Below are 15,380 nucleotides of genomic sequence, written 5' to 3'. Positions count from 1 at the left end.
AAAGCAATAACAAAAGGCTTAAATATGTTTTCATTTAGAATATCTTGAAAAGAACTTGTTTAGTTCAGACATGTTTTGTTTATGCTATAATTTGTTCCAAATCACTGATTACTATAAAATGTAGATAAATTGGCATGGCAGTACTGTTCAAACACTTCAACAGAGCACCAAAATAGTTCAAAGCTTGTTGCTCAATATTTTTGTCACAGCTGACATGCACATTAAAATGGGAAAAGATTCCAAAAAGGCAGTAACATTATGATTTAAATTTTTTGCCACAGTTTTGCATTAGGCCATCTTCCAGAGTACATTTTGCTCTTGCTATTTTATTATGGAATTCACAAGCTTATTGAGAGACAGCTAAACTTTGTCAGCAGCTTTTCAGAGCCCAGAGAAGTTCAGAGTTGTGAATATTTGCATAGTAGTGAGGGGTTGGGGCAATAACTGATATATAACAGATTGCACTGTTAGCTTTTACTTTGGCCTTCTTTTAAGAAAAATACAGAAACTACATCATCTTTGAGTCTACCTGCAACAACAGCAGTAAGAAAAGGTGCAATAATGCAGTGAGTATAAAGTAAGGCACAAGGATTTGGGGGGGGAGTTTTGCAATAGAGATTTTCAGCTTAAACATCACAGTCTTAAGGTGACTCAATGCAACTATTTCAGTTTCTTCTAGCTAACTGCAGCATGGAAGCCCCTTGAAAGGCTCTCCTGCCTCTTCAAAGCAAGGTAAGTGAGCCAGTGTTCATTATGTCTGCTTGGTTCAGCCAGCAGATATATACATTCAAAGCTATATTTTAATTTAAGTGTAGTCATATTTTGCTTTAGTGTACGTTTTCTGAATTAGGACCAGCATACTGGGGAAAGTTGTACTTTGAAGTAAAATGGTCTTTTTCTTACTTTCAGGTAGCCAAAATTAACAAAGCATCTCTGAGAGGGTTTGCTGTCTCCACTGAGCCAGGAAACAGCAAGTGTGAATGATTTGGAAAAAAAAGGTAATTCTCTAAAGCCTCGGTAATTATCCTCTATTTATGAATTGCTCACTGTCAGGCCTCATCCATTTCATGATAGAGGGGAATGTGGACTCAGCAAGTGCATCTTTCTGAGCTCCACCTTCAATAAAGAGATGGAAATAAGCTCCCACGGAAGGCAACCAGGAGCATGTAAGGCTTGGTTTCTGCGCTGGATGGCCCTGTAGAGGTGCCCATCAGACTTCTACAGTTATAAGAGGTGCTGTAAAGATCAGCCTTATCATGCTAAAAATAGCACTGGTGACCACCATCCCTCCATCCACACATGCTTCAAACATATTCAGAGCTAAGGCTCCGGACTTAGATGAAGAGGGGAACAACATACCTCTGAACAGCAAATTGGGGTGAGAATTGAACAACCTAAACTTGGCCTCTCAGCTGAGGAATGAGATGGGTTAAGGCTTTCCGAAGCTTTGGCTTTCACTAACTGTTGTAAGGTCACAGCATGCATGTAAAAACCTTGTATACTTGTTAAAAGTCGGTCAAGTTATGGTTTTCTTCTGTGAATTATAAATGTTGCAGCCACAGTTAGCTTCCAAGACACAGATCAAGCTGAATGACATCTGGACTCCAAGGTAACCTTAGATGAAAATGGTCCTTCTGTATTCAACTCAATCTTCATGGAAGCTGCTCCTCCATAAATGTTTAATAATGCACAGTAACTGCAGATACCTGCCAGCTGGGGTATGGATGCTTTTGTTTGTGTGCAACTACTTTGAAAAGTTGAGATAACGCTAGGAAGACAACAGGGCTTGAACCAAGAAATATTCGTGGTTGTTTCTCCTTGACTCTCACTTCCATACTTGACTTTTGTCTGTTTTTCCTCAAATCTGCATGGAAATCTGCACTTTCCAACAGAGCTGAGTACAACTGTGTACAGTCATGTGCAAATGTACAAGGACAGTGGTTCAGAAAAATGTGTCCCTGTGTTCTGAGACAGCACAAGAGGAAGCAGAAGCAATGTTGATTTAGCAGTTGCTACTGCAGTCCCAGCTTCTTGCTGGAAGGAAGTTTGTGTTTAGGTGAGCTCTGAGATAGGAATTCAATTCTTCTGTTTCAAAGCTGTCTTTTCTTTAAAGCACATTTACTCAGGGCCTTCCAGAGAAAGACATGGCTTAACTTTTACATGAGATGTTGGATTTTTGGCTGATGTGCTTCAGCTGATTATGATGGCGTTTTGTATGCAGAGACTCACTTCAGTTCATAAAGAAGGCTTGCAAACTACTGCAGAGAAGGAGCTACTATTACTGCATGAAGTTCTCCTTTCCAATGTTGCAGAGGTCAAATAATCAAATCAGATGATTTTTGCCAAAATTTCTTTTCTTATTTTATTTTTTTAACTTGGAAAAAGGAAGAAATGATCACACAGTGTTTTCAAGCCCTTTCTAGTTTTCTGTATCTCCCTGGCCTTGGCCAGAGGTTTTGTCTAAAAACTGACATCTTGGCTCAGGTTTTCCAGGCAATACATCCTGCCTTTAGACAAAGACCACCACTCTTCACATCTAGGTTTGTCCTACACCCGGTTTGACTTGAAAAAGGCAGCTCCTTGCTCCTTTCCCCTACCTCCCCACCTCCCCTGCCTTATACATGGTCAAAGTAAGAATTTGTAAGCTTAGCAAAATTACTGGAGAGAGCTGTTGAGGATAAAAGCAGACCATATTTTGGCTTTCTTAGGAACACCTGATGTTTCCCTATATCGTCAAGTATGCCTATGCACCAGGGCAAATGGCCTCAGTTCGGGGTAGATTTGACTCAGATCAACATTTGTTTGCAGCTCTAGCAGCTACACCCATGAGCAAAGCATAAAGATGGTCAAGAAAACTGTCTACTAAATGTCAGAGGGTTGCAGTGACCCAAAGGAAAGCCTGCACTACTAATAACTTGCTTAGCTGAGAAGTATCTGAGGAGTTACAAACAGCCTTTGTTTCTTTTATAGCGGGAGAAAAAAGGAAACCTGTGATACTTCAAGTGCTGCTGTGTGTGTGTGCGGTCTTCTCACACAGCTTACCTGCAAAGTCAGTGCAGTCCTATGTTCATAAGCATCCTGCAGTTCTTTTAACCTCTTTTTCTTGGCTTTAGTTCTAATACACCTTCTGCCCAGATATCAAAGTATGCCAAACAAAAGTAACTACTCAAACAGCAAAGTGGGTTATCTCAGACCAACAACACACATGCTGTTTTGCACTCCTGTCTCTAACATAGGCAGCCTTTGCCTGATATAATACACTTTTGCTGTAGATAAAACTGACATACCTTTAATAGCTGATGGTGACTTGCAATTAACTGTAAAGTGCAAAGCAATTTTCCTAATTAAAACACAGGAAAAAAAGGACTTTTAGATTTTTACACAGCATTATACATACCCTGAAAGTCCTTGAATTAGATATTCCTTGGAAATTACTTGTCTAATTACAATCAGCATAATCATTATACTTCTTATAATGATACACCATTGTTTTCTAATCATCTATATAACTACATGGTAATAGGGCCTCCTGCTTTGGTTATGATATCTTCAAAAAAAGTGTGTCTCCAAGCTCTGTTTTTCTCTCTTTTCACAGAATCACAGGATAAATAAGGTTGAAAGGAGCCACAGTGGTCATCTGGTGCACCCTCCCTGCTCAAGCAGGGTCACCCCAGAGCACATTGCACAGGATTGTCCATATGGTTCTTGCATATAATTATTACTGGGAAGTATCACAGTGCTTTGTGTGTGAATGCTGAAAGTGAACAGTGAGTAGATGAAAGTAGCTTGTAAACCAAAATGTAAAAGTGCATTTTTGTTGCTTTCACTGTCTTTCAAAAATACTTTAAGTTTTACACTAAAAAATATCCTCACTCTTCCTTTCTGTTTTACTCACTCTTGTGCTGGGTTGAGGGGACAGATCAGACTCTGCATCAGACTTGTGAAATTTTTGAATCTTCCAGGAAGCCATTGCTATGATTCTCAAACAACTCAGAAGGAGCCACTGACCCGACACATTGCAACCACCGTCAGTGAGTCTGTGAGTGCACCCACCACTGCACAGAGGTGCTTTGGGCTGTATAGGTACGTAATTTAACCTGCCATATGCAAGGAAAGAGCCTGCAATCAGATACATCCAGAAGCTTGTGCCAGAGGTGTGAACCACTGCAAGATACTTTCCCCTTGTAAAGTTCTTGCCAGATAAATAAGTAAAAGTATTAGGGTACAGATAATATGCTGGTACAGAAGGGAAGCAATTGAACTTGCGGAGCCTGAGGCTGCCTGCACTTTAATTTGGCCACTTTCCTTGATTTTCATTTAAGCCAGTACAGAAGAGGCAATACTGTGACACACAGAAAATAAGTGTACCCTTTGTAAGGTAGCCTGGGTTCAATAAGACCACATCAGTTCAGCTCAGCAGAGAATTTTACATATTTCTTCTCCCTGATGCCATTATCAGCCCTCCAGAGCCCTGCGTTATTACTTTTTTTCGATTGCTTTTGAAACACTGATGCAGTTTCTCAAAGCAATGAGGTCGTTTTCATTTATGAGAATATTCTTTTCCAGACTATGATGCAGAAGAGGTTTTCAGAAAGCAATAACTGAAGCTCAGTGCCTTTAATGTGCTTGTAGTTTTTTAAGTTGAGTACACAATACTGTCAACAGCTTTTATACCCAAGGAATGAGGCAAAACATTGCATGTAAACACACTAAAGTCTTTAAGGGGAAAGGAATAAATGGAAACTATGATGGTTGTAGGATTTTGATGGTCTATCTTTAAGAAAATTCCTCTTTGTGACAACTCCATCCCTACAGATATTCCCCACCAGACAGATTACTTTTGTCTGCTAATCAGACATATTACTTTTGTCTGCTAATCAGACATATACATGCTAAGAATATTGACTTCTTTGGTAACAAAGCAAAAATCAATGAAGCTGAAGTCAGGAATAGTTTGGTTTCTAGTAGAGTTTCAGCATGATGCAAGATGAGTTTTCTTTTACTGATGAGTCTGAAATTTTGGTAATTTATGTGAGGGGAGAATTTATTGTTTTAATAATCATATTATGTATTTGGTCTTCCTATGTCTTCATTCTAATTTCAGAGGAAATGATGCTAAGATAGGAAAGGTATGGCTGTCTAATGCTGCAGGCAGAGGCGATTACTTCTATACTTATTTTTCAAGTAATGCATCCTGATACTGAACTTGCTAAACACCCTTAAGAGAAAGAAACAGGGCAAAAAACCACTCACACACTTTAAAAGAGCATTGTCAAAATTCCCAGCCATTAAACTCTCTGAAAATTATAAAATATTATTGGAAAATTAACTGTTCTACAGACCTTCAGATAATATAAATTACTATCTTCCTACTGTAGTAGCAGCTTATATCACTTGAGGATTTGTCCCCTGTGTTGTAAACCAAACAACAGACTTCTCAAGCAGTTCAAGCAACTTACCGGTGAGAGGTAGGACCTGAAGTAGCGGTCACAACATGAATAGTTCCTTTTAAATTCAAGCTCTGTGTATGTGCTCACTTATCTGAAAACCTGAAATCACTTAACATTTCTTATCTTGGTTCTTTCTCTTCTTTCTGACCAGTAACACCACCAACCAATTATTCCTGAAGAGAGATCCCCTGAGAGAAGGTTGACATCTGTGTTACATATTGATGGCTCTATTGGGAGTCCACTGTTATACGCTGTCGGCGTCTGATCAGATTTCATGTGCCTCGAAAGACAGACAACCTGCAACAGGATACTCTTAGGCAGTTAAATCACATCGGATATTTAAACATAGGATTTGACGTCATCCATTAGGTCTATTAAAGAGTCTCACTTCTTGCTGCCAGAACTAGCCATGTGGCTTACAAATTGTATGACTTTTAAAATGACTAACACTTTCTGCTTCCTATGTCTTCCATGAATAATTTTTTTTTATAATTTCCAATGTTTCCACAAGGTTGCCAGTAGTTTACATGAAAGTTTTTAATCCTATTTCCACTGAAGACAATGTAAACTAAAATTAGTTTTGCACTAATTTAAAGAGAAGGGAGAAAGGAGAAGTGAGGTAATAATTTACAGTACAGAAATTGATGAACAAACCTGGATGAAAGAAATAAAAAATTGTATTAATTTTTCAGTAAATCTGAGTTCATCAAGCAAAATACTAAATTGTAAGACCTCTTTGGTCTAGTACTAAATCACCAAGAACCCCAGAAGGGAGGCTACCAGGGCATTGCCAGCTCCAGGAATGAATTCGAGCATGAAGAAATTCAATAACTTTCTTGTGGCCATGACAGATTACAATGGCAAAGCTGAGGGCTGCAACCAGGTTTTGTGACTGTCAGTGCTGTCTTTAGATTGGTAAGGTTGTTTTCTATCTTTGGAAAATATTATAGTATTCTTGCTCAAAACATTCACCATTGCTCTAGTTCTGCTCCAGCTGAAATCAGTTAAATATTAAGCCCATACCACATACATAAAGTAATGGTACCATATTTAAACCACATTTTACTTTCCTAGAAAGATTGGCTCTACTCTAATAATCATGAAAGCCCTCTGCATTGTGTATTTCTTTGCCCCTTAAAATATTTAGGGTTTGTTTGATGCTTTTTGGATCACCAATTCTTTCCGTGGCTCTAATTAGAGAGAAAACTCTGTTCCTGTTTTGTCTTATTTCATAATCTTGTAGCAGTATTTTCAGGAATACATTATTCAAGAGAAAAGATTCCTTTATGCATATCCCATTATCTATTTCTGAAAGCTATTCTCTTCTAAGTTTTTGCAAGGCTATGAAAAAACCCCAACTTTCGTAGTGTTTGCTACACATTGTTATTAAATCTAGTATCTGTTCTAACTTAATGTCCTGATAAGTGATTCAGCAATTGTTCAACTTCCTTTATTCTGTTATTATTTAAGCCATTTTGACTTTCTGATTTCAATAGGATGGTAGTTTAAGTAAGAAAGCAGAGCTAAATACCACAGTATTATCATTTTTGCAGGATCTGCAGTAGTCTACTGATGTGACATTGTGATAACTTTGAAGTAACATTGGTGCTGAAATTAAAAAATGCTGCTTTCAGGGGATGTTGATGTAGAACATTTGTATACAAAATGATGTTATATCAGAAAGTGTGGTATTACACAACGGCAGCAAAAAAAAGACAAATTATGTTGGAAACACAAACAATGAGTTGGGATTTTTTATGTGACAAAAATTGATATGTTACATTTTTAAAGAAGTGTTTGTCTTAAAAAATGTAGGTTTATGATTTATTTCAAAGAGATGGGCAGTATTGCTCATATATTAATCACATCATGGTTCTAAATTCATGGTAATTTCTAATCTAAAGGTAGCTTCAGCTGGCACTGTAACTTTTAAGAGCAAGTGCAGAAGGAGAGAGGTGGCAGAAGCATATGAAAGTGATGATGGAGAGTAAAATATTTGGCCAGTAAAAATAACCTAATACTTGATCTGCGTGATCTGACTGTAGGAACCACTTCGGAATGAGCTCTGAGGTGACTTCACCAGCATACCTTGGAGGAAGCAGAATCCATCTACTGCTTATCATACTCCCCAAGGGACCCTTACCTGCAGTGGCATGCACCTTGCTAACTTCTCTGGAGTTTTCTTTTTATGGCTTTAGCATTCATCCTTGGAGATCTTTGACACTGGATGTGTGTGACTGAGTAGCCTTAGAGTAAAAGAGCTCCAGGTGCTCACAGGACACAACAAGGGGTGATGGCTGCCAACTCCTGCAAGAAACCTGGACTTCAGCATATAAGTTCCCAGTTTTTGGGGTTGCTTTATAAGATACCATGTGTGATGATCCATGAGCCTTCATAGCAAGCTGTTCTCCCTGCAGTATAAAGTGATTTATTTTAGAGCAGGAGCCCTTCCGTGCAACTCGGTTTGAAGAGTTGCCTTCATGCTTATGCTTCCAACTCAAGTCTTTGCCTAATCATTAGCAAACTGCTTTTTCCCCCCTTTTTTTTAAATCCAACTAATACAAACTTCACTGATTTTGCCTCCCAAAGGAAGACGTTTGTGGTTTCTCACGTTTGCAGATCTGTGAATGATAAACGGAAAGATATACAGCATCCATACGTTTATTCATGGAAAAGAAAATCCTTCGATTATGCAAAACACTAGAAACAGATACTTTAAAAAAAAGACCAGGCTTAAGACCTTCTGAAATTAACATTTTCAAAGGTAAGAAGAACTTTCTGGACACAGATTAGTGATAAGATAAATAAAGTCATGTTGAAACAGAGAAATATCTTTGGTCAATATAGTCACCCCAAGGAAATCAACAGAACCAGGTTCCTTCCTTCTTCAGAAGTTCATCTCTGCCCTCTTTATTTTGATCCTTTGCAGCTTTCTCACTTTTCCCCTGCGTCTCCAGCTACACTCTCCTGTCTGCAAATCTCCTGCCTTCCCCATCTGCACTCTCCCTTTCTCTTCAGCCTGCCTCAGTGATTGCCACACACCTAAGGAGTCAGAAAATGCTCATTTCCTCCCTCTCTAACGCGGCTTGTGAGATGCAGTCTCCTCCTCACTGGTTATTTTGTACATGTTCTTGACTTGTCCAAGCTCTAGGAAACGAATCTTCTCTTGCCACTAGAACTGGAATGTTGCTTTCTTGACAAAATACAAGTGTCATTAAAAACTTCTGATATGATTCAAAGTTATATGAAATGGAAGAAACTCAAGATAGCCAATCCCACTTTTACCACTCTAAGACCGAACAGTACAGTGTATTTTGTATTATTGTGTCTCTCCTCAGTTACAAGCAATTGTTCACAAAAGTATGTTTGTCCTAGTTTCATCATTGTGCATCACAATGTTTTCTTTTTTTCCTGTTTTTTTGCTATTTGATTCTACCTAAACTTTTCCAGACTCCAAGTTTTGCTCTGCTTTTGGTTCTGTGAATATTTGACTTTAGCTTCTCTTTGCTTTTGAAGCTCCTCAACTGGCTAGTGCCCTGCTTCGTGATCTGAACAACAATGACTTCAGTGGAGGCAAACAATTTTGCAGTCTTTGTTTAGTAAAAACTGGTTGAAAAGCAGTATCCCATTTCCTCTGAAAACATCCGGGTTTTTCCCCTGCTAAACTCTTGCCAAAAGAAGTGGAACACTTGCTTCATTTCTAGCACTTGCTAGTTTCTCAGTGTGTCTGAGTTCTTTGCCACTGCTGGATCCAGTCTGAATTACCCTCCATTGCTGAGGGATTTCATATCATACACTAAAAAACCCAGAAAATACAGTAAGAGCTTCAAATACATCGAAACAGTGGAAAAGCACAGAAGGAAATAATTACCACTTTATTAATCTTATTAGGCTAGACTGATACAATCCCTTTCGGTACACCATCTGTCTTAGATTAAAATGGAAAAGTTTCTCATGAAATGATGCATTTGTAAGGGGTTCACAGCTGCAGAACCAGTCAAATCTTTTAACATCTGTTCGGTCCGAAGAGATCTGGATCTAAGGTACTTTTGAAAGAATATTCTTGAAATGGTGCTTTACTTCAATGCTGGAATGTATTGTGCATTACTTTTGTGCATTTGTTGTTCTACATTTACTAATGGGGTTATCAAATGGGCCTGTGAAAGGAACACTCAGTGGAGAGAGTGGGCTTCTATGACCTGAGAAGGTCTGCAAATATCTCCAGTCTTTTTATCTTCCCAAGTCCATTCCAAGTTTTCAAATCTATATGATGTGAGAGCTTGAACTTTTTATAGCTGTAAGAAGACTATGAGTATGAACAGAGAAGGGCACTATGAGATCATCAACACTGCTTAGTCATGGGTCTTGCTTTGCCACCAGGCAATGATAAATGGTAGTAACAATTGTAGCATATGTTCAGCCAGTAATGAATGCTTTTCAGACTACAACAGTTTTTGCTCTTGTCAGATTTCCACAGTGTTTGTTCAATGAAGAGAATGATGAGTTTACTCTTACTTGAGCATTCATCTCAAATGTGTTTGTGATTACTAATCTCTTTATTTGAAGCACAGGAAATGACTGTGTGCCAAAAAAAAGGACTAAATATTTACATAGCAGTCCAGAAAGGTCATGCTATTATGTACAAGGATAAAGATAATCCATCTGTGATCAGCTGTCTTATTTAAAAGGCAAATAAAATTATTACCTCCAGATATGATTAATATGTCTGTGCAACTAGATCATGCATGCATGATTGCTCCAGAACTACAACATAGCAAAGCTGCTGCTGCTGTGCCATGCATTCACATATAGGGAATTAATCCAATAGGTCTAGCACATGTTCAAATTGATAGGTATGCACAGATCAATAATATGGACATGAATAATAGCATTGACACATCTGGATCTGGGTCTTGTGCTAGACAAAAAAGGCCTGGCTACTCTTTATTGTGGATTTTAAGTCAGTGAGACCCACTTTGATATGAAGACGCTGGAGGGGCAAGCAGTCAGCACTCTTTGGCATCAGGCTGGTGGGAGCAGCAGCAAAACCACCTCAGCCCCATGGACTGAACCTAGATAGCAATGGAAGATTGGCCAAGCTATGTTGGTCAGCAGTGGAGTAGGGCAGTCCTACTGCCCAGTAGAAGAAGGGGTTCTCCTACTCAAAGCCCCATCATCAGCAGAAATGGCCAAACTCTGTCTTGCAAGCTATTTGTACCCTGGCTGTGTTTCCATTCCTTCTCTTTTCTATATCAGGGAAAGCTTGGCATTGGACCATCATCCTTGGGGAAGCACAACTGAATGTGTGCTATAATGATAAGAAGCTGTAAGTTGGCTGGTACGTCATGTTCTGCTGTAGAGATCTGGTCTTTGGTCTGATGCAGAGAAGTGGGGAAAGGGCTCATTCTTGCAAAGCATGATCACCTTGATGTATGTGAGCTGTCCTGTTAAATCAAGTAGACCTACCTAGAGAACAAAGATAAACACATGTAGCAGGGTTTTCCTAGTTTGAGATTCCCTTTTAAAGAGCTATTTAATTTAAGGTTTAGATACTCTGGTTCCTTGGAAGTGAAATATAGTGATAAATGATATTTCAGAATTGACTATCACTCATTCTGATGAGAGGCAGTGGACCACATTACTTGACCTAGATGGGCACTCAAATTTAAGTGTCCTTAATCAAACTGTCAGAAATAAACCAACCTTCCTGCACATTAATTTTCTTAGTGTGTTTTTCTGGTGTATGCATCTGTATTTCTGTTATAGTTACAAAGATGGGGAGGAAACTTTAGTGATGAGTATTGATTCCGTTACATCATCTGAAGCTTGATGCCACCTCAGCCTGGCTGACACAGGAAAATGCCCCTGTTCTCCCTCCCATTGTTTTCTTTTGTTTGTTTGGGCAGATGGGGAGGGGGAGGAGGTTCATCGGGAAAGACCCTCTGCCGTTTTTGGATTTCCCCTTTTTGTTCCTGAGGGGTGGGGGCGCCACTTGTTTTTGGTGGATCTTGGCTTTAGTGAGTAAATCGTTTTCTACCTGCGTTTTTTGTAGTTATTGCTATTTTCTTTAAGTAAATAGTTATTTTTCACTTACATCTCCTCACATTTTTGTTGTTTTCTATATTAGGTGAAGGGGAATGAAAGGGGAGGTGTTTTATCTTACTGGAGTTCCCACCTCCCAAATATACTGTCTTTAAACCAAGACAATTTCATTTCCTTGTTCATTGGTAAGGAAAGGAGAGTAAATGGAATATTCAGTTTCTGCCAGCTTCCCCATGCAATGCATTCATCATCACCCTGTCAATTAGTAGTAGATTTTAGGTAGCTAAAATCCAACCTTTGTCAGTCTGTGGTGTTGTATTATCTGAGTTAATCTTGATTTTGATATGCTGTATAACACAACTAAAGGGAAAATCATCTTGGATCTTGTGTTATATGTGTCCTAAAAACCCCCATTTTAGGTATATGTGTCCTAAAAACCCCCACCATATAGTACATATTAGCCGTCCTTCTCCATTTAGATAATGAATATTTGTTCTAGAACTCTGAAAATAATATTAGACTTCTTTAATGGAGAAGTGGTGTCTGTTTCTTGTGTATTACCATCTGATAAATAGGCACTGTGATTACTTCCTCCACTGGATTTGTTACAGTAATGTTTTACATTGGTATTTAGATTTTTCTTTTTAATTTGAATATTTGTTTTATCCATCTGGTTTTTAAAAATCAAGTGTTACTTTTCTGATCCCTTAAGAGAGAAAAAGTTCCACTTCAGGGATAATTTAAGTAAAAATATATGAATGATCTTAAGGTTCTTATGGGAAAAAGCAATAACGAACACAGGAGAGTTGATAAATTCATTAAACTGGCAGAGAGCAAAATCCAGAGCAGGTTGCCAAGAATCAAGCATACACCTGACATGATTACTCTGAGTAGCAAAGGGAAGATGAGGGATAGTTAAAAGTGGATTTTGAAGATGAAACAATGACACCCCTATTACAACATTTTCATGTTTCATCCTGTGTTTCATGAGTTGCTTCAAGTGAGGTATAAGGATCTGGGTTAGACTAAGCAAACAGAGGATGTTTCCTGCTTCAGCAAATCAGATGTGGCTCAGACAATAGCTTGACAGGGTAGGTGTTTTAGTTCAAAATCAAACACATAGTAGAGTAAGAACAACATTATATATAAAGCTATTTGCGAATCTGTGATGTAATGCAGAAGATGCAGTGATAAACAGTTTTCGTACAGAGACAGATGAGTGTTTGAAAATGGGCCTAGTATTTGACATCTTTGGCTGTAAGAGAGGTAATGAGGCAGGAAGACATGGTGTGAATGATATACAACACCTTTCTACAGTGCTCCTTGTGACCCTACCATTTGGGATTATTAAACTCTTCACGTAGCCCTGGCCAGACATCTGGAAGCTATTCATGAAGAGCCGAGCTGTGGACTGAAGTTCCTGGTGTACAAAGGAGGACTCTGCAAGAGAAACAAAGTTAGAAGGAATAATGAGTTCCTAAGCTCTAGTAGGTGTGATATGTTTTTTCACCAAAGCCTGGAGTATGTTTTTATGCACTCAAGAAACAGGACATCTCTGATTGAATCCCCTGCCTGGTGGGGAAACAACTTCTTCCCAATCAGGGAGACCCACCTTATAACTTGTTACTCTACAGACCCGATGAGAGTCTGGACTCACTAACTACAACTAGGAAGTTACTGTTTTCATAGCAGTGATGTTAAATAGATATTTGTCACTACTGAAATGCTCAAATAAGAGCTGGAAACAAAAGGTCCTCAGTGCTTGATGGAAACATTTTTCACTATTTATTATAAACACCAGTAAAAATATTTCTGCCAATATATAATACTCTACATGTTAGAAACACCATCCCTGTGTGTTCAGTTTGCATGGCAAGGTTCAGGTAGTGGGGGGTGCTATAAGGGTGGCTTCTGTGAGAAGCTGCTGGAGGCTTCCCCGTGTCTGACATAGCCAAGGCCAGACAGCTCCAAGATGGAGCCACTGCTGGCCAAGGCTGAGCAAATCAGCAATGGTAGTAATGCCTCTGGGATAACATATTTAAGAAAGAAAACAAAATATTTTTCAGAATTAATTGTGTCCAGAGGAGAGAGAGGAGTGAAATATGTGAGAGGAACCACTCTTCAGACATCAAGGTCAGTGAAGGAAGGAAAGTAAGTGCACCAGGCACCAGAGCAGAGGTTCCCCTGCAGCCTGCAGTGAAGATCCTGGTGAAGCAGCTGCACCCCTGAAGCCCATGGAAATACACAATGAAGCAGAGATTCGCCTTCAGCCCTTGCAGAAAACCCCCATCAGAGTACATGGATGCCCAAAGCAGGCTGTGACCCAGTGCAGGGTACAACTGTACTCTTGTAGGGGGGGTTGTTGTTTGTTTTTTTATCCCATGAACAAAGGTGACAACTATAACATCAAAGCGTGGGGACAAAACAGGTAATCATGATGGCACTGGAAGCAGTTAAACATCTCTAGCCACTGTCTGAAAGAACAGAAGGTATGTTATGCGACTCTGAAAAAAAAGGCAGCTCATGATAAGACTAAGAGTGGTGCTTGAGGCCACTTGCATCCAAAAGTGCATTCCTCCAAATAAAAAAACTCGTTACACTCTGTTTGACCTTAGCCTGCCATCAGTCACAGACACTTTTGCAATGTAATGAACTACTAGTGGCAGTTTGAAAAATTAAAGAATGATTGAAATCCAAGTATAGGCATCTGGAAATAAGTATGTTGCAGCAAATGGACTTAAATTGTGTCAGGTGTCCTGTAATATGCCGTATATGACACGCCCTAATCTACACTTTTAATTAACTATTGCTTGCTTGCTCTTGTGGCACAGAAGCTTAAGTGGAATCCCAGAGTCCAGTTTGGACTCTTCTCAATGAACACTTCCCACCCCAGCTGCATTGCCATTTCAGTTGTTTCCTGGAAAAGGACTGTTTCTTGATCAGTGCAGAGGAAAAAACTACTGTCAAACTATTAACAGTCCCCATTGCTCTCTGCCTGCTTCCTGAACTGCATAGGGTGCTCATTGTCTCAAGCTAAAATTTGCATTATTCATTATGTTCTTATTTATTTTTCATATTTGCAGAAACTTAGTAAGAGGTTTTGCTTCTCTGGCTGCCATCTCCCTAGTGTAGCCTAGGATTGGAAGGAGAATGATTCCAGTGGGAAAAAAAGGATGTAAGGTAAAGCTGATACCTCAATGAAGACTGCACAGCCCAACTACCAGCAATGGCAGAACACAACACACTGTCTCAGGGAAGTGTTTCCAACGCAATACACTGCTTATGGGAAGAGGATGGAAGAGAGTCGCATCCTGGCATCAGGGATTCTTTGCTGTGGTTAGAAAGTGCCACAGTTTATACAGATTTCACTAAGAAGGAGAGAAGATATCGTGGCACTTTTATGTGAACAGGGAATGGCTACTTAGGCTTGAGCAAAACTTAAGGCTTAAGTACATAGTCATCAAAACTGAAGTTCTTAAGTAAAACTGCTGTTGGCTTTAATTACTCAGGTATTTGAAATCTGGTCTGTACTTAAAGGCTAGAGGATGACTAATATAGGATGGTTTATTTAAATTTCCTCATTCCAGAGTTTGTAATACTTTTAGATTACACCAATCAAGAAAAACTTTAATGAATATCTTTAGAATAAGATCATAATGATACACTTACAAAAAACTAGATCTTTTGACCAAATATTATTTATTTTTTTGTCACAATGCATTACAAAGCTGCTTTTAAAGTCGGCAAAAATTCTTCAGTATCTAAAATAGCCATTTGGAAACATTGTGATAGAGTAACGTTGATTGGGAACAAAAGGCAAAGTGATCTGTCTTTTCTTCAAGAGATTTCCAAACACAAACCAGGTTTTGTGACTAAATTAATACTCGT

General features: G+C 39.0%; 1 long non-coding RNA gene across 1 annotated transcript; it reads left to right on the top strand.

The window, feature by feature from the left end:
* The first annotated feature begins 637 nt into the window (after positions 1–637).
* LOC135413865 (uncharacterized) lies at positions 638–4,855 on the top strand. The gene is made up of 3 exons (XR_010430451.1): positions 638–732; positions 910–998; positions 3,596–4,855. It is a non-coding gene; the product is annotated as an uncharacterized LOC135413865 (long non-coding RNA).
* Positions 4,856–15,380: the final 10,525 nt, after the last annotated feature.

Source organism: Pseudopipra pipra, chromosome 4, assembly GCF_036250125.1.
Source record: "Pseudopipra pipra isolate bDixPip1 chromosome 4, bDixPip1.hap1, whole genome shotgun sequence".
Classification (NCBI taxonomy): Eukaryota; Metazoa; Chordata; class Aves; order Passeriformes; family Pipridae; genus Pseudopipra; species Pseudopipra pipra.
This window is presented reverse-complemented; position numbering and strand designations above follow the sequence as displayed.